At 53.4% G+C, this 18,376-nt stretch overlaps 1 protein-coding gene across 3 annotated transcripts in view; it reads left to right on the top strand.

Annotated features, from left to right (window-relative positions):
- Klhl26 (kelch like family member 26) overlaps window positions 1–18,376 on the top strand; it is a 30,547-nt gene that overhangs the window by 6,556 nt on the left and 5,615 nt on the right. Inside the window, exon 1 of one of the 3 annotated variants that reach the window (XM_008824533.3) lies at window positions 16,764–16,899. The exons of the other annotated variants lie outside the window; for them this stretch is intronic. The gene's annotated coding sequence lies outside the window, so the exon portion shown is untranslated. Of the gene's footprint in view, window positions 1–16,763; window positions 16,900–18,376 lie in introns of those variants that run through there. 3 annotated transcript variants of the gene reach the window in all.

The raw sequence follows: 18,376 nt of genomic DNA, 5'->3' as shown, positions 1-18,376 counted from the left end.
AGATGATGGAAAGCATAGAGAAGGCGAACTTCTCACAATCTAGGGGGATAGAGAAAAAGCAGTCTTTGATATCTATAACTATGAGAAATAGATCTGAGGGGATAGCGGGTATCCAGGGCAGTCCCCTCAAGGGGACTCCCTCTAGGGTCATTCTGGCGTTGATCTTGTGGAGGTCCTGTAGCATCCTCCATTGGCCAGATGACTTTTTTATGACAAAAACAGGGGTGTTCCAAGGGCTCATGGAGGGGCAAATATGCCCCATCATAAGTTGTTCCTGTATAATATGCCTCAAAGCCTGAAGCTTTGTCTTGGGCAAGGGCCACTATTCCACCCAAACCAGGCTCCTTGGGGACCATCGGATTGCAGGAACTTGAGGAACAGTGGTCTCTAGGATTGTGGGTGGACCCGGGGAGACTCAGACTCCTCCCCCCTGTAGTTTGAAAGGTGGTCAAGGAGGTGTCTAACCCTGTTCATCTCATCATCGAGAAGCCCTTCGATAAACTCCCTATTTTCTGTGGTCACAAAAACTCCCCCCCAGGAGGTCTCTCCTGAAGAGGTTGTAGGAAAGCCCCTCAGCCACCAAAGGTCTGATCTCCCCCTTAGTACCATCTGGGTCCTGCCAGCAAAGCCAGTTCTTAAGCTCCCATGATGGCATGGTGCTGCTGACACCCATCACCTGTGGGCCAGGCTCAAGGGGCCACCTTCCAGGAACTTCTTCCTTCCTCAAGATGGTCCTATCTGCCCTGGTGTCAATAATGCCCTGGAACCTCCACCCCTCTATCAAGACGTCTATCTTAGGGCAGAGCCCCGGGATGATAGGGACCGTCCAGTGGATGGTGGGCCCTCCAGGGCCTGTGTGCCCTCCTCCTTTTGGCGATGGGGCTGGGGATTGCCCCAAACCTAGTTTAAAGGTTTGCTCTCCACATTATACCTGGACCAGCATTCCTTTTTCCAAAGAAACCCCTTGTGGCAGCATGGGCACGGAGCCCTGGGCTTGTCCCTCTCCACCTTGAGAGGGGCTTTCCCTTGCAGGCAGTCTCTTTACTTGTCCAGGCTGACCACAGCCAAAACATCTCCAGTCCTCAGCCTTGGGGAACCTATCCTACGGCCCAAGGCCTGTGAGGGCTTCTCTAAAGGCTGTAGCTAGAGCCTCTGTCTGTGTCTTGAGGACAGCGGCCATAGCCTCAGTCGCCTTTGTTTTGGTCCCTATGTCCTTTGAGGCCACGATCCAGCTGCTCATGTAATGGTCCTTTAACCCCGTGCAGGCGACCCTATGGTCGGCATTCATACTGTCCCATACTAGTATTTTTATGAACTGTTCTCTGAGTGGCCTGGGGGAAACTTTCTCTTTAGACTCTTTTCAACCCTATCTATAAACTCATGTAATGGCTCCCCTGAGCTTTGATGGATCCCTGATATGGGTGGCTCCATAGGGCCCATATCCAACCTATGCCAGGCCTTGAGGCCAAGGGCCCTGACCTGTTCCATATACGGTGGCGGAAGTGCTGCCTGCTGGGCACCCGTGGCAAAGGCATCCATGGTCCCTGTCAGCATGCTGAAAGTGATAGGGACGGGGGGTTGGCGGCACAGTTATTTTCTGCCTGGACCCGACATTCCTCTTGGTATAGTGCCACCCATTTAATGAACAAGGGGCTGGGGAGGACTGCCTTGGCTAGATCCATCCAGTCTTTGGCCGTACAAGGTTGATATACCAAGCCCTGGAGAAGGGTGTTGACCCAGGGGGACCCGGGGCTGTCCTCGGCCACCGCCTTCTTTAATTCTTTAAGATCTTTAGCCTCCCAAGGGTACCAGGCGGCCGGGAGCTGCAGTCTGGGGTTAATGTTTACGGGGAAAGCCTGGACCAGTCCCATGGGAGCGGAGAGCTCTGATGGACTAGATCGGGCCCCCCCAAGGGTCCTTTCCCTCATGGTCATCCTGACTGCCCGGGGTCCCCCCTTTATCTTCCTCGTTCTTATCACCCCCCCATTTCCAGATCTCTCCATAGTATATGCTTCACTTTCAATCGTTGGGCTCTCTCCTCATCAAACGCGACCCATTGATCTTCCCCTGTGACCTTATCCACCCGGCAGAGGCCGGTATGCCCAGGGGTCAGATCAGGTTGAAAACGTGACTTAAGGGCTGAGATCATGGGGTAAAACCCCAAGAGTGGTTCCTCCCCTCTATTGATCTCTGCCTTGCGAGCCAGTTGTTCAAGCCGGTCCCAGGTAGCCCACTGGAATAAATTGCTGGCGGGCAGCCAGGGAGCGAGATGCAGGGCAGCTTCCCGGACCTTCTTTGATGAGGAATCAGGCTGTTCTAAACCCCTGGATCTCAGCATATGTCTCAGAGCCGTGAACGCCGGGTCCTCACTTTTACTTGTTGCATTACCCATCTTTTGAGGGTCTCACTTCCCTCGGTACTCACCCAATTAGCCCTGGCAATCAGCTCCTGTAGCAGGTCCAAGTGGTCTTCAAGCCCCATGCTGGGCGCCAGATGTTGGGGATCCTGCCCTGACACAGGAGCTGGGGAAAGGGAGATGAGCTATCTGCCCATTACCTGCAGCCTCCCTGGGAGACAATCAGACGTGACAGGGAGCCAGTCAAAAAGGAACTCGTTTATTACAGGCCTTACAGGGCTTATGAAGGCAAAAACCACAAAGGGAAATCCCCTCCCCAACCAAGTGTCCAATCATATTAAAGGTGAACTTGAGCATGCAGTCTCCTCTCCATAGCACAGCATAGCGTTCGCGAGGTGATCACACACTGCCAAGATCCACGGAAATGAAAGGAGCCAATTAGCGATTCTTCAAAACAAGTCTGGCCATCTTCTGGCTGTTTCCTCTAGGTGCCAAAGAAGTCTGATCACACCCTGGGCATTTTCTCTAGGTGCCAAACAAGTCTGATCATTCCCCGGCCATTTCATCTAGGTGCCATCCTGCCTCGCCCCTGGTCTCAGGCCCCCACAGGGTGGTACCACCCACAGTGGGCTGGGCCCTCCCACATCACCCAACAATCAAGAAGGTGCCCCATGGACATGGCCACAGGCCAGTCCAATGAAGGAATTCCCCATTTGAGGCTCCCTCAACCCAGGTGTGTCAAGTTGACACTAAAGCTGTCTAGCATACCCTCTTTCCTTTCTAGTTAGATGTCTTTTTTTTTCCTTTTTTTTTTGTGACTCCTCCATTTCATTAGAGTTGTTTACAGGAGCATATGCCTCTTACTAGTAGTTACACCACTGAAGAAAATGTCACATATTGCTCAGCAGCCATTTACTGTGTGTTTGTCCTGGGGGATCGGGAGCCTGGGTTTGATGGCCAGATGGTTGCAACTGTTATAAGCTCCCGAGCAATGCTGCTAGGTACTCTGGGACTGTCCAGAAGTCAGTGTTTCCTGCTTCCCCATTCTCCACCTCTGACATTCTTGTCACCCCTTCAGTGATGCCCCTGAACCTTGGGCTGAGTATCCCACACTCACTCTGAGCAGCTCTGAGTCTGCAGTCATGCTGCCCCCTCCAGACAGAACTCCTGACCAAAGCTGACACAGCGTTCACCTATGGGCATAAACATTGTTATGTAGATGGCACTTTGATGGCATCCTGTCCACTTAGCAAAGCTACCACAGTTGCTTCTTCTGTGACCTACACAGATACCAGCTTTACAGTGCTAGGCATGTGAAGTCCCTCATAAGGAGCAGCCCAAATCAATGCAGAAATAGTTGGTTACCCCAATAAGAGTTATGCCACTATTGCACCTGTGGGCTCCTCTTGCCTGGCAGGTCAGCACTATTGGGTGAGGCTGTTGATGGTAGTTCTCCTGGTCAGGCTTGGGGGCAAGCGCCTTTGCCCACTGAGCCATCTTGTTGACTATTATTTATGTATTTATTTATGTGCTTGTGATATATGTACATATATGTGCACATATGGAGGTCAGAGGTTCATGTCAAGTGACTTCTGTGGCTCTCCACTTTTTTTCTTTTTCCTCCAGACATGGTCTCTCACTGAACCTGGCACTCACTGTTTCAGCCAAACTGCTATCAAAGCCCCGTCTCCTCCCTCCAGTGCTGAAGTTACAGGCACACACCTCCATGCCTGGTTTTTGTCTTTTGTTTTGTTTTTACATGAGGGCTGGGACCCAAAATCAGGTCCTTATGCTTCTATGATAAGCGCTTTACCCACTGAGCCATCTTCCAGCCCCTTGGTAATTCAACTTGTTTGTTTTGTGTTTTTGAGATAGTCTTCTGTAGCTCAGGCTGGACTTGAATTTGAGCTCCTGATCCACTGTCTTAGGAGGCTGGGGCCTGGAATGTGAAGTACCCCATTGACCTGACTTGCAGTCTGACTATGTCTCTCTTCCTGGGGAGACACATTGAACTCCCCAGGAGTAGGGACACTGGTCTTGACTGTGTCATCAACTCTGCAGCCTGTCAGATCATGCCCTCATATGTTTAGGAATGCTGGTATCATCCAACCAGGTTAGGGGTGACATCTGTGTTCCCCACCACAGCACACTGAGGACATAACTGGGGAGGGCTGCACTCCCCAGCTGCCCCTCTGTTATGTAACTTGTTTGTTCTGACTTCTCTCAACTGGGGGAGAAGAGAGCTCGGCTTCCCCTCCAGTCTCTCAGAATCAACAAACGCTGTTGCCTAGTGGAGCCCAATATAACGTCTGGGCCGCTGCTTGGTAGACACCATGGCAAGACAGGCAGCGGGTGAAGGGGACAGGGCCTGGCTCAAGGAACAAAGGACACTTGTTCTGCTAGGCCTCCCACACAGCCTGAGCCAGCGGGTGCTGAGGTTTGAGCCACAGTAGTGTGGTGATGGGGACAGCTCAAGGGGCCTGCCACTCTCCCTTGGCCCCTGGGCCTCATTTGAGGGACAGGGACATGGGAAATGGTGGGCAACAGGCCTGTCCTGGTGCAGCCTAGTTTGGTGAGCCATGTGCATAAAGGTGCTCAGCCAGCCTGTCTTGCTTCCATTGTGGCCAGGGCTTCTGGAAAGGCAGGTCCTTCCTGGTGCTGAGAAGACTTGGGGGTCACTATGGCCCCCTGAGCTGGCCTCAGCCTCCTGCCTAAAGGAAGACAGGATACTTCCCCCTCAGAGGAGAACACCCAGGGTCCCTTTGGGTGCACGTGCAGGTGTGAGGGTTTGGGGCAGCATCCACTCATGCGCACTGCCTGGACTGCTGCCATGTGGTCGCTGCCAGCCCTAAGGACAGCAGCCTTGGCCCTGATTACTGGGAAAAGCTTTGATAGGCCAGCATCCTGGCTGTCTGCCAGCCCTGTCCTCACCCTGGTCATTTTTTCCTTGCCCTCCCAGGACAGGGAGGGAAGGGCAAGCATGGTGAGACAGCTCAGGGGCCATGGACCCCCAAAGGTAGGAGCAGGTTACGTTGGGACACCTTGCTGCCTTGTGGGTGATCCCTGGCAGGTGCAGGAGGAGGGGGTGGCTGGGTGGGGCCCACTTAGATGGTGCTGTACACTGATGCGCTGAGGTATGTGGAGGCTGTGGGTTCCTGGGTTCCACTGACCTAAGGCCTGGTGCTAGGAGACCTACCACCAGGGTGGGTAGGAATGTGCAGTTCCGTGTGGCCTCCAGCAACTGTGCCTTCTGAAAGTGTCTAGTGAACAGAGAGGTGGTGGTGTGGGGCCCACAGTACTGTCTCCTCCAGAAAGGCCTCCTGGGTCTCTCTGCTCCTGGAAGCAGCATCAGGGGTCATCTTTGAGGCTTTTGGTTTTCCAGCCCTGATACTGTCCCTCCATTCAAAAGATGTCCACAGCTACCCCAGCCCAAGTCCTTATCCTAACTGAACTGATGTCCTCCGCTCAGGCTGAGGCCCGTAGACCATAGGCTTGCCCAGCATCTGATGTGTTCCTGTGCTCTCAGAAGAGAACCTCCTTTGCCCTGTGAGCCAGTGACACATGTATGCCCCCAAACTGCCCTGATGTGTTCATCTTCTATCCTCTAGGGTGTGTGTACCTGAGGGCTAGACAGCAGCCAGTGTGGATGTTGAGTGGGGGTCTGGTAACCACCCCCCCGAAGCTTCTGGAGTAGACCTCTGTGCCTGGTGAACAGGTTTACCCTCTTTTATTCAGAGACGGGATTAGGGGAAGCAGTGCAGCCAGCAGCCATGAGCAGCGCTCTCTGTGGTCAGTGCTATGTGGAAGTTAAGGCAGGCCAGACATCCAGCTGCTTGCAGTGGAAGTGGGGCCTCCCGTCCAGCCCCAGGCTGCCGGCCCCCCTTCTCCTCTGGTAGCTGATCTGCAGCTGTGTGGAGTTGCTCTCTTTAACACTTGTTAACCCCGGCCCCAGGCCCTTCCAGCCCCCACCCTTCCCACATAGATCCGCAGCCCCAGCCAGCTCTTCCCAGCATTCCTACCCTGCATGGTGAATATTGGGGCTCGGCCAGTGTGCTTTCAGACCCCTCACAGAGCAGTGCTGCACTGGGCACCCCGGCACCTCACCACCACAGCATCAAAACACTGAACCTTCGACGTAGGAAGTGACTGGCCCTGGGATCTCAGACTCCCAGAGAGTGCAAGGGCTTCCGGAATTGAACATGTTCAGTCTGCGGGCTGGGACCTTCGCACTTTTAAGAGGCCTGTGGGGAGGTCGCCCGAGGATCTAGACTGAAGATGTTTTCTGACGCCATAGCCCACAGCCGTGAAATTCCACCGTGGTCAGGGCGGGATTGTCTGGGCTGGATATCCGGAGAGCTAAGAGCTGCGTTCTCCACGGGATGTGAGAATTTGAGGCTGCTTCAGAGAGCAGGGATCCTGGAGATGTGGGATCACCCAGAATCTTCCGGAATCTTCTCTCATTGGAGCTCAGCCTGGGTGATTGCCAGGTGACAAGTTTCCCAGGAGCCACTAAGGCCCCCAGACTTATACTGTGTGCTGTCTCCTTATACTGTGTGCTGTCTTGGGGGGGGCTGCTCCCAGTCCACAGGCCCACCTTGCCTCCTGTCTGCACCCCTCTTTGGGTGCCCATGCCCCCCCCCACCTCATGAGGCCTTGTGGTCTGGGGTACATACTGGCCCTTGTTCCATGTGAGTCACTACATGGATGATGGCCCCTCCCCCATCAGCCTTAGTCATGGCTGCCACTCTCAAACAGGCTGAACTTGGGTGTCGGTCGGCTGGCTGCTTGCTAATCTTTCTGCAGAGTCTTGCAGGGCAGAATGGAGCTGCTGTCTTCTCAGGGCCGCTGCCCACTCACTCAGCCTGGCCTCCTCACTCTTGCCACCTAGGAGGTCTGGCAGGGCAGGCAGAGGCAGCTGCTTCCTGCAGAAATCTTCCAGCTCGTCGTGGAAGGTGGGGTGGGATGGAAGCATCTGCCCCAGGATGCCCCTTAGGAACCCAACTATAGTCCTCAGCTGGGAGCTGGAGAGATTGTTCAGTGGGTAAGAGTGCTTCCTATGCAAGCATGAGGACCTGAGTTCAAATCCCAAACACCCAAGTAGGAGCTAGGCATGGCTCTGTATGTGCCTGTAAGCCCAGCACTATGGAAGGCAGAGGCAGGAGGATGGCTGCCAGCCAAACTCCAGGTTCACTGAGAGATCCTGTCTCAAGGGAACAAGTAGAGAGTAGAGTGATAGAACAGGCCACCTGACACCCTCTTCTGGCCTTGCACATGTGCACATATACACCCCAAACAAAAAACCCTTAAAAGTCACTAGGTGAGCTGGGTATGGTGGCATGACGTATGCCTTTAGTCCTAGCACTCAGGAGGCAGAGGCAGGCGGATCTCTGTGAGTTCGAGGCCAGCCTGGCCTACATAGTGAGTTCCAGGACAGCTGGGGCTACGGGGAGACCCTGTCTCAAAAAAGAAAAAGAAGAAAAAGAAAAGTCATTGGATAAGGAAGCAGCAGGATGACCAAGACCCTCCTCAAAACCAACCAACTGGATCAGATGGCTCAGTGGGTAAAGGCACTTGCCACCAAACCTGACAGCTTGAGTTCAAGTCCCAATACCCAGCTGGGAGAGAACCAACTCCCACAGATTATCTCTGGCCACCGCATGTGTGCCATGGCACATGTGAGTGTGCACACCCTGGACGAATCTCTTGGACTCTGTCTTCTCTCTCACTTACCCACTTCTTGGCCCAGCTTGCATACCCTTCAGCCTGGCCACTCCACAGGGCAAGGAGAACCTCCATCTGGAGTTCTGATTAGATTGGGTGGGCCATACCCCTGTCCTCACACCAGCCAGGGCTCCAGAGGCTCTGGCTGGCCAGACAAGAATGGGTCTGCCTGATCCCCACTGCAGGACCAGAGAGGAGCTAGCTCGGGGGAGAGGGAGGGTGCCCCAGGAAAGCATAGAAGAGAGGTTAAGTGGGAAAGAAGGGATTTGGGTACCCATAAAATGATCTGAATCTGGAGTTAAGTCACCAGGCCCTGACTGTGGAGTACTTGCCCTTCCTGGACCCCTAACATAGTGGGTGAAATGTCACAGTGTTGTCCTAGCAGGTCCCTGTGTGTTTAATCTTTCCACTGTGGACAGTTGGCTGGTTGGTGTCTCCTGCCCTGTGTGGGGCAGGGTGAGGGCTGAGGCCACTCTCATGTCAGCAGGAGAGGAGGAACCAGGCCCCAGACCTGCCCTCTCACTGATATGGGCACCCAGCTGGATGGTGAAGATGAAGGAGACACTGCAGGGACAGGTCAATGGTGATTTGCTTAGAGGACCTTGGAATGCACAGGTGTGGGGCAGGAGTAGCCAGCTACTTTTCATTCAGCAGCATGTGTGAGCATATCGGGCCCACATTTAGAAACAGTGGGTACTGGTACACAGCTCCCACCTAGTAGGAGCTACTCAATACCCACAGCATCAGTTCATTCACTCCCCATCTATCCACCCATGCATCCATCTTTCCATCCATCCACCATCCACTTGCCCACCCTCCTACCTTACCACCCATTCATCCAGGTGACTAGCATGGCTCAGCCTGTGCTCATCATTGGGTGGATACCAGGACATTGCAGGAGATAGACACTCCCTTGGCTGACCTCCTGGGGTTCTTTTCAGCCATGGGAGTCAGGCTGGGGACTTGGGAACCAGACCAGTTGTGAGCTCTGGTCTAGAATCTCCTGGGGTGACTGGCAGCTCTTCATGTGCACAAGCCTCCGTACCCTGTGAGGCACATGGGGTCTGAGTGGGATACGTCATGTCTTCCCTCTGGCTTGATGCTAAGGTGCTTGCCTCCTCACACTCCTGAGCTCTGTGCCCCCACTATGGCACCTTAGGGAATGGGCTTGGCCCTGGAGCCTCAATCCTTCCAGCTGCATGTCAGTATCATTCCGTACCTGCCTACCTGGGGCTATGGCAGGCTACACGGGAACCTGTATGCTGGCTAGGGACAGCTGGGACTAGTACAAGGTTACCTTGTCTACTGTGTGGTTTTGGATAAACGTCTGAGCCTTTCCACCTCAGTGGCTTGCTCTCAACACTTCTGGGCAGCCAGCAAGGCCTGTGGGGTGAGTGTTCTGGTCTGTGTGGGGTGTTCTCATGGGGACAGCCAGTATTGTGATCCGGCTGTGAGCCCAGATGACATGGGGCTATGGACACAGGGCTTGATGCTTAGGAAAGTGGGGTATAAGCACCTCCTTTCCAACTGGTACCTTCCTAGAGGGTGACTCCTGCCTGGCCTCAAACAAGTAGCCTCTGTTTGGGCAGTCTGGGGCTTTGGTGTGTTGGCCATGGGTCCTTGTGCTCATGGGTGGTAACCAGAGCCTCAGATGGCCAGGGCTCCTGGGTTTGACCTGCATGTGGGAACAGTTCCTCTCTCTTCCCAGGAGTCCCTGGGGGATCTGGCACTGCTTCCTTCTAGGTCAACATGGGTGTCAGGATGCACCCCTCCAGTGCCCAGTGTGATATAGGCAGCCCCCTGTCTTGCCTCAACTGGCCTCCCTCATGCCCCCTGGGGCTGTCTGCAGGTGCTAGTCCCGGGGATGGTGTCTCAGTGGAAAAGATGTGTTGGTTTAACTGGGAGCAGTGAGGGTCTAGCCTGATTCTTTTAAGAGGCTGAGGCTAGATCCCAGGGCCTGACTCATCCTAGTGCTGTCATGGAACCTGGCCCACCTCCAAGCTGTGTGTCTTTGTCTCCTGGGTCTCTTCCCTCTCCCTCTCTGTCAGCAGTTTGGGGACCCTCAGTGGCCTCTGGGCTCCTGTTTATCCCTCCTAAGTCTTCCATTGTATGCAGGCCAGAATGGAACAAACCCACAGCAGGTGTCTTGGAGAGCCAGCCCCCATCGGAGGTGAACCCCAGAAGGGAAGTGCTACTGTCGGAGGGGAGAGTAGACTGTGGGCCCATAGCCACCAGTGTCCCTGGGGAGGGCTTGCTGACGTGAATGAGTGTGGGGGCTGAGGCCAGCCTGCGCTTCTCAGGCCAGTGTGAGGTGCATGTCGGTGCCCAGAACTGGGAAACATTGAGTAACCGTGGCAACAAGACTGGGGGCGGGAGTCTTGCACCCCAGAGCTCTGCATCCTCTGCCTTGGAATCAGGGTGGAGCCCCTGAGATATTGGTGGGGACCAAATGCTGCATGGACAATGAAATGAGCTACCCATAGCTGGTGGTGGCTGTGCCTCAGTTTCCCCATTTTGAAGGAGGAGTGCTTTCCAGTCTGTGAGTGACTCATGGAACCCTGGGGAAGCCTATTGCCTGCTTTGTCCCCAAGCTGCCTGGACAAGGGTTTGAGGGTACTAGGAGAGCTGGGACCCAAGTAGCGTGGGGTCTGCAAAGTGAGAGTGGGGTGGCCTAGCTACAGCCTGAGCCTAAGCTACCCTTAAGCTCTGATCTCCCTTTGATTGGGGTCTCTGATACCCTTAATCTGTCTCCACTGTCACCTGCCATCCAGAGCCCATGGTTTTGGAGGTGTGCCAGGTTCCTGCTGCCGATTAGAAGTAGCTGGGGCAGAGGCTCCTCGACCACCCTGACATTGCACTGTCCCCTGAAAGTTTGTCCCCCACCTGTGTGCTCAGGGGACCCTGAAGTGGGATGCAGTGCTGCCAAGGAGTCAGCCAGCAAGCCAGCTGCACTCGCTGCAGTGAGCCCCGTGAACAATAAAAGCGAAGTTGGCTTTGAAAGTAGAAGTGAGTGGCCTGGCTGGGAGGAAGCAGGACCGTGTCAGAACAGGGTGTGCAAGGACCTCAGGGCCGATCCACGTGGGGGTGGGAAAGGATTTTACTAAGCCCCAAAGAAATGTTTCCATGAAATTCTTGTGCCTGTTTTTTGGACATTCCAAAGAGAAGAATGGTTCTGGAGTTTGGGAAGCTGACTTCAGCTGGGCGGTGGCCTGGAGCAGGGGCACTAGGCCTGGCAGGTGCTGGGCCCCACATCTCCTGCCAGCTCCCAGTTCCTGATGCCCCCCTCCCAGGGCTCTGGTCACAGCTGGTGTGCTGGGGCTCTCTGTGACCTTCTTCCAGGCGATGGCATGGGATCCCCAGCACAGAATTGGAGGCCAGGACCCAAGGACTCAAAGAAAGAATTGGGGAGAAGGTAGGCAGAGCCCAACCAGGGGCTCTCACACACAGGACCCCAAACAAGTAGTCTTTCAGTGCCATGTACCCAGCTAGAACCCGGCACATTTTGGGTGACCTGGGTGTGTGTCCCTGTGTCCAGCACAAGCCTGGCCCCTGCCCAGGGTGCTCATGGACAGTGCTTGAGGGAATGCAATGACGAGGGGTTGTCAGGATGGCTGGGCCAAGGTCAGACTTGAAATGGGGTGTGAGGCCACTCCAATGCCAGATCCAGGCTGAAGACAGGACAAAGCCAGGGTGGGCGGTAAGTAGCCTCCTGAGACTGCCCAGGCCAGAGTTGCTGACGCACCGACTCTGATGACTCACTGGCCGGCCACTGTGACTTGAGTGGCCGTCTGGAGGTTCAGACCGACTCTGGGGGCTGTGGCCCTGCCATGAGGTCGCCCACTGTCTAGTGCTGCTCTGAATAATGGGTTGTGCCCTCTTGCTGATGCTGGTGCCAGTGCTTGCTAGAGGGAACCTTAGTCAGAGCCCAGACTGGACTCCCTCCTCCTGTCTACCTTCGGTGGTCAGAGCTGTGCTTCACCTCTGCAGGATGGGATTTTGAGTGCCCTAGGGTGGCACAGCCTGGGGGTGCAGATTCATGGGAGGGACTCCTCCTCAGCCAGAAGGGACAAAGTGGGCCTGTCCCTAGGGAACCAGAGCTTGCTCAGACCAGGCTGCCAGCTGCACAGACAAGTCCACAGGTGCTGTCAGCCATGTGTGCTGCCCTGCCCCTTCCAGGCAGTTCTTGAGGAGAGCCTAGATGTCCCAAGCCTGGGAGGGCTCCTGGCCACCTCTGTGTGTTTATGTGTGCACATGCACATACATGTGCCATTGGCTTGCATGGAGAACTCAGAAGTTCTCTCCTCCCACCATGGGGCTCCAGGGACTGAACTCAGATCATCAGGCTGGGCAGCTAGTTCCTTTTCCCACTTTTCTCACTGGCCATCTTTTCAAGAAAGCAGTGGAGGAGGCAGAGACAGGTCACCCTGGTCTCCTCTGGGGTGGTGCTCTGTCCAGTCTCCTCTGTCCTCCCACCATGTCCTCTCCACTCAGGTATGTAAATTGGCATCTGTGAATGGGGCCCTGAGTGCTGCGCCTGCCTAAGGGTATGACTCCATGCTGCACTGCAGAAGTCTTCTAGCCAGGACACCTTAACAAACATACCAAGACCCTTCCTGCCTCCCTGATTATATAGCTCACTCGCCCCAATAGCTGTCTGTCCACAGCACAACTTCAGAACCCACAGTCAAGCAACTACAGGTGGACAGTGTTTAAAGAAATGCTCTGTGGCACACACATGCAGAGCTTCCTGACAGTTTCACACATGTATGTAATGTTTCTTGGCCATGAGTGTGAAACCCTAACTACTCCCACTCCCTCAGGCACCCCCAACACATCTCCCTCTCCTTCATACCCTCCCCCTACTGAGTCCAGTGCTGCTTCTTGGCATGTGAACTGGTCTTGTTGACTTGACCCTATGTAGATCTTGTATAGTTGACCACAGTCATGTCATGTCCAGGAGACAGCCTTTCACAGCTCTTACATTCTTTCTGCCCTTTCTTCTGGAATGTTCCCTGAGCCTGGGGTGATGGTTGATAAAGGTGTCCCTTTCAGGCCAAACACTCACAGTCACTCGATCTCAGCATCTTGACCAGCTAGGAGTCTGGTCAATGTAGACCAACTTCTCTGGCCGAGGCTGAGGATAACATTATCTATTGGCATAAATAGAAATATTGAGATGGCAGTTTGGCAACATATCCATTTGGCAAAACAACAGTAGTTCCCTGACCCACCAGAGCCTGTAGCCTCTCTACAGACTTGACCAGGTTTACAGTTCCAGGTGTGAGTTCCCTCCTGTGGAGCAGGCCTCAAATACAATCAGAGAGCACTGTTCACCCCAATAATGGTCATGCCACTATTACACCAATAGGCACACAATGCCTGGTATGGTAGGATGATATTGCAGCGTGCAGATGGCTTACCACACTGAGCGAGACCAGTGATGTCTTTTCTTCCCCAGTGGCCTGAATAGCACTGTCCAGCACTATCAAAGCTAACCAGCAGGTGGGAATGTCAAAGACCTTTCATTGCTTATTATTGGTCAGACATTGTGACAGCCATACGATGTGTTGGTTATACTACCATATCATCGCCCATGGATGATGGAAAAGGGGCGTGTGAGTGGGTTCCCACAGGTGTGGTATGATGGAGGAGGCTTTTGGTGTCTGTGCAGTCCCAGCCTTTGTCCTCATAGATTCCAAGGGATGCCTGTATTTGGGTAAGGCTCAGAAGTAGAGCTGCTGGCCTAAGCATGCATGGTTCAGCCTGGGACTCACTGAGGTGAGACACTCCTTGGTCAAGTGAGGCTGGCTCTCAAGTTTCTTCCAGTGATTCTGAACCCCCGCCCCTTCAAAATTTTTTAGGTTGAATTTACTTGGGAGGCAGGGGCAGGCAAATCTCTGAGTTTGAGGCTAGCCTGGTTTACATAGTTCCACTCACCTAGTGAGACCCTGTCTCAAATTTATTTTTATTTATGTGTATGTGCCAATGTGTGTGTCTGCCACGTGTGTGCAGGTACCTGTAGAGGGCAGAGGTGTCAGGTCCCCTGGAGCTGGAGTTACATATGGGTGATTGTGAGTGGCCCTACATGGGTGCTAGGAACTCAACTCAGGTTTTCTCATGAGCAGCAGGTATTCTTAACTACTGAGCCTTTGCTCCATCCCGGGCATGTTCCACCAGGCTTTTGGCTTTGTATTAATTTCTTGATGCTTTTTTCCATATAGAGGATTATAGCAAGTCTGTGTCATTGTCCCTGACACAAAACCTTTCTCCCACCCCAGAGGCTTGGTGGAAGGCCACCCCAGTCTCACACTGAGGAGAAGCTCCAGGGAAGCTGTGGACATTGGTTGCTATGGTTGCTTCTTACCCAGGAAGGGCTGGGGACTGTGGAACTACATGATAATCTCAAGACCACATTCCCTTTGACAGCTGAGGAAAACTGACCCTTGCTGTCAGAGTGTACCTGCCACAAATACACACACACACACACACACACACACACACACATTTATTTGTGTGTGGTCCAGGTCAGGACGAGATGAGGGAGTTGTTTCTCCCCCTCCAACATGTGGGGCCCAGGAATTGAACTGAGGTCATCAGGCTTGGTCACAAGTGCTTTTATGTACTGAGCCTTTGGCCCACCCCTGCCCATCTTAATGGATGTTAGCTCCCTGTTGGCAGGATGGACATTGGCCCTGTGGTCCTGAGCCCTGAGGGTATGTCTGAACACCCCCCAACTCTTCTTGCCCCTGGTTGCCTGGACAGGAACTTGGCAATGTTGGGTCCCCCACTGTCACTACACTCTCTGACTCTGTCCCATCTGAGGGACAGGTGCCTTGTGGTCCCCTGCTCCCCCTCTTTCTCTTTACCTCAGTCTCCAATGGTGGCTCAGGTGTCTTATACATGCCTCCACCCACCAAAGCCATCCTGGAAACCCCCTCAGAGTTATACCATGACTATATCTGTGCCAGGAGGTGAAGCCATGTGAATGAGTGGATGAATGAATGACATAGGCTAAAGAGAGGACCTTCTGGTTTTTTTTTAATGTTTTATTTTGTGTGTATGCGTGTATTGCCTGTGTGTGGGTAAGTGCACCCGTGTCGTGCAATGCTCACGGAGGAGAGAAGAGACTGTTGGATCCCCTAGAACTGGAGTTTCAGACAGTTGTTAGCTGCCATGTGGGTGCTGGGATTCAAACCTGGGTCTTCTGCAAGAACAACCAGTGTTCTTAACCTCTGAGCCATCTCTCCAGCCCCAGGACCTTCTGTTTTTAAATGAGTGATCCCTTGTGTGTGCAGGTATCCTGGGGAGGCCCAAGACACTGCACTACAAGGGGTCCCTAGGGGTCTGCACCATTGTGGTGACTGATTAGGCCGCTCCTGAATAATCTTGGTTAACTTGATACACACCTGGGAGGAGGGAACCTCAGCTGAGGAACTTCCTCCATCAGACTGGCCTGTGGGCGTGTCTGTGGAACATTTTCTTCACTGCTGATTGATGCAGGTGGGCCTAGTCTACTCTGTGTGTGTGTTGGGTGTCATCCCTCAGCAGGTGGGTTGGGTTGTATAAGAAAGGTAGCTGAGGCTGGGTGTGGTGGCGCATGCCTTTAATCCCAGCACTTGGGAGGCAGAGGCAGGCGGATCTCTGTGAGTTCAAGGCCAGTCTGGTCTACATAGTGAGTTCTAGGACAGCTGGGGCTACAGGGAGACCCTGTCTCAAAAAGACAAAAAAAAAAAAAAAAACCAAACCAAAAAACTGAGCAAGCTAAAGGGAACAAATCAGCATGCCTCTGCCATCTCTGCTTTAAGCTCCTGCCCCGGCTGCCCTGAAGGATGGACTATAACCTGTAAAATGAAATCACTCTTTTTCTCCCCAAGTTGCTTTTGGTCATGGTGTTTGCCATAGTAACAAAAAGCAAAGTAGGACAGGTGCAGCCTGGTAGCTTCCTGGAGTGGTGTCCCTCAAAGCTGAATATCATGACTCTTGGGCCCCAGTCAGACCAGCCTGCAGGTATGGATGACTCTGGGTACCACACCTGAAGATGCTATGTGCCAGCCCCTATCTTGTAAAAGTCAGGGTCCTGCAGTGGGGCCATCCATAAGCCACCCACATCTACTGAGACTCTAATGGTATTATTTTTCAATTAAATTTTATTCTACTTATTTATTTATTTATTTATTTATTTGGAGTGGGTGCCTGCATGTGGAGGTCAGAGGACAGCTTTGTGAATTGATTCTGTCCTTCCATCATGTGGTCCCAGGTTGCCAAGTTTGTGGAAAGTGCCTTAACCTGCTTAGCTATCATGCTAGGCTTTATTTATTTATTTATAATATATATATTTTTTTCTTTTGCTCTTTTTGAGACAGGGTCTCCCTGAAGCTCCGGCTGGTCTGGATTTGCTGTGGAGACCAGGCTGGCCTTGAACTCACAGAGATCTGCCTGCTTCGTGAGTGCTGGGATTAAACGCGTGCGCCACCACCCAGCCCTTATTTATTATTTTTATTTTATGTGTATGTATGTATTGCCTACATGTAGGTAAGTGCACCTGAGTCATGCAATGCCCTCAGAGGTCAGAAGAGGCTCTTGGATCCCCTGGAACTGGAGTTACGGACAGATGGTAGCTGCCATGTGGGTGCTGGGATTCAAACCCAGGTCTTCTGCAAGAACAGCCAGTGTTCTTAACCACTGAGCCATCTCTCCAGCCTTATTATTTATTTTTTGAGATGGTGTCTCAGCCCTGGATGACCTCAGTCCTCCTGCCTGAGTGTCCTGTGTCCTGGGAGGACCTATGACCAGCCCCTGGTGACTCAGTTTCACCGCCAGAGGTGAGACTCTGAAGGATTGCACCAGCTGCCCCTTACCCCATTGTGGCATCTGGGACTTTGCTCTTGTCCCAGGCTTCCACCACATGGAGAAGGCACAACAGGTGCTGGGATACGTACAGTCATGCTCACGGCAGTGGGTAAGCCTGGGGTCCTGAGGGTTCACAGGCACAGACCACAGCCTGTGAATCTCACGGTCTCCCTCAGCAGTACAGCAGCTGGGACATACCTGTTCCAACCCCCATGTGGCTCTGCACTAGCTCTTGTCCCTTCTGCCTTGGACACTTGGACCCTGATGACACAGCCCCACCTTTAGATGGGACATTAAGCTGGTCCTGGATGCTTGTTTTGACTACCTTTGCCCCATCGCCCAGACCAGATGTCCCCTGAGAATTTCAATCAGTATCCCCAGACCTCACAGGCTTGTAGGGGGGGGGACTCTGTCAGAGCCTAAACCTGGTGCTGTGCAGACCAGGTAGGAGAAGCAACAGGCTGTCCCTGGGGCTGGACAGGGGAGGGTGGCCTTCCACCCTTCTCCCAGGCCTGCAATCTATGGCCAAGTCTTCTTAAGTCTCTGAACCCTGGGTGGGTCAAGTACTTGTAAATCAGAGCCATGCTGTGGTGGGACAGTGGCCTAGGAAAGGTGCTACAGTGCTGCAAGGAAGGGAGACTGGTGTGTGTCCCCTCCATCTGACCTTGGAGAGATCTCAGAATGAGCCAGTGCCAAAAAGGTCCACAAGAACCTTTTCCCTGACCTCAGTAGCCAGGCACCCTGCACTGCTGCCTGGTCCCTAAGACTTTGGTGATAAATTCTGGGTGTGGTGCTTTCCCGCCACCCTAGGGACTCACAGCTTCCTGCCCAGGGCAGGCGGAAACCCCCTCATGCTAGTGATCACTGTACATACTAGGACCCTGTGTACCCACCAGCCAGTGCTGGAGCCCCTTTGTCCTGCCCACATGTCTGAGGGGCTCTGGAAGGACTGCTGAGGTGGGCAGTCTGTAAGAGGTCTGGGTCAGGATGTTCTGGCACAGTTGGAGCTCCTTGCTGTTTGGGGGCTGGCAGGCAGGGAACCCTGGAACTTTTCATCCCCCCTTTTCTTGGAAAGCCCATTGCCCACATTCCCAGCCCAAGAATGGAAGGGCAGGTCCCAGAGGGCCACTGGCTCTAGGGAGAGCCCAGCAGGGAGAGGGTGACTTGGAGCTGGGGGTACTGACTGGGACTAGAGAGGCTTGAGAGGGGTTCTCAGCAGCACTGTCCCCGCAGCTGTGTTCTGATGGTGTAGCATTGTGTAGAGACTCTTCAGCAACAACTTTCTAAGGGGACCAGTAGAGGTGGGGGCTGGCCTATGGGAGATTAGTAGGGTAATAGGAAGTGACCCATGAAGACGTGCTTGTGTCCTTTGACTTGCTTTGTGGGTTTTGTTTGTTTGTTTTTTGGTTTTTTTTTTTTTTTTTTTTTTTTTTAAAAAGGGGTTCCCTG

The sequence above is a fragment of the Nannospalax galili genome, unplaced genomic scaffold, assembly GCF_000622305.1.
Source record: "Nannospalax galili isolate Female #2095 unplaced genomic scaffold, S.galili_v1.0 scaffold529, whole genome shotgun sequence".
Taxonomy (NCBI): Eukaryota; Metazoa; Chordata; class Mammalia; order Rodentia; family Spalacidae; genus Nannospalax; species Nannospalax galili.
This window is presented reverse-complemented; position numbering and strand designations above follow the sequence as displayed.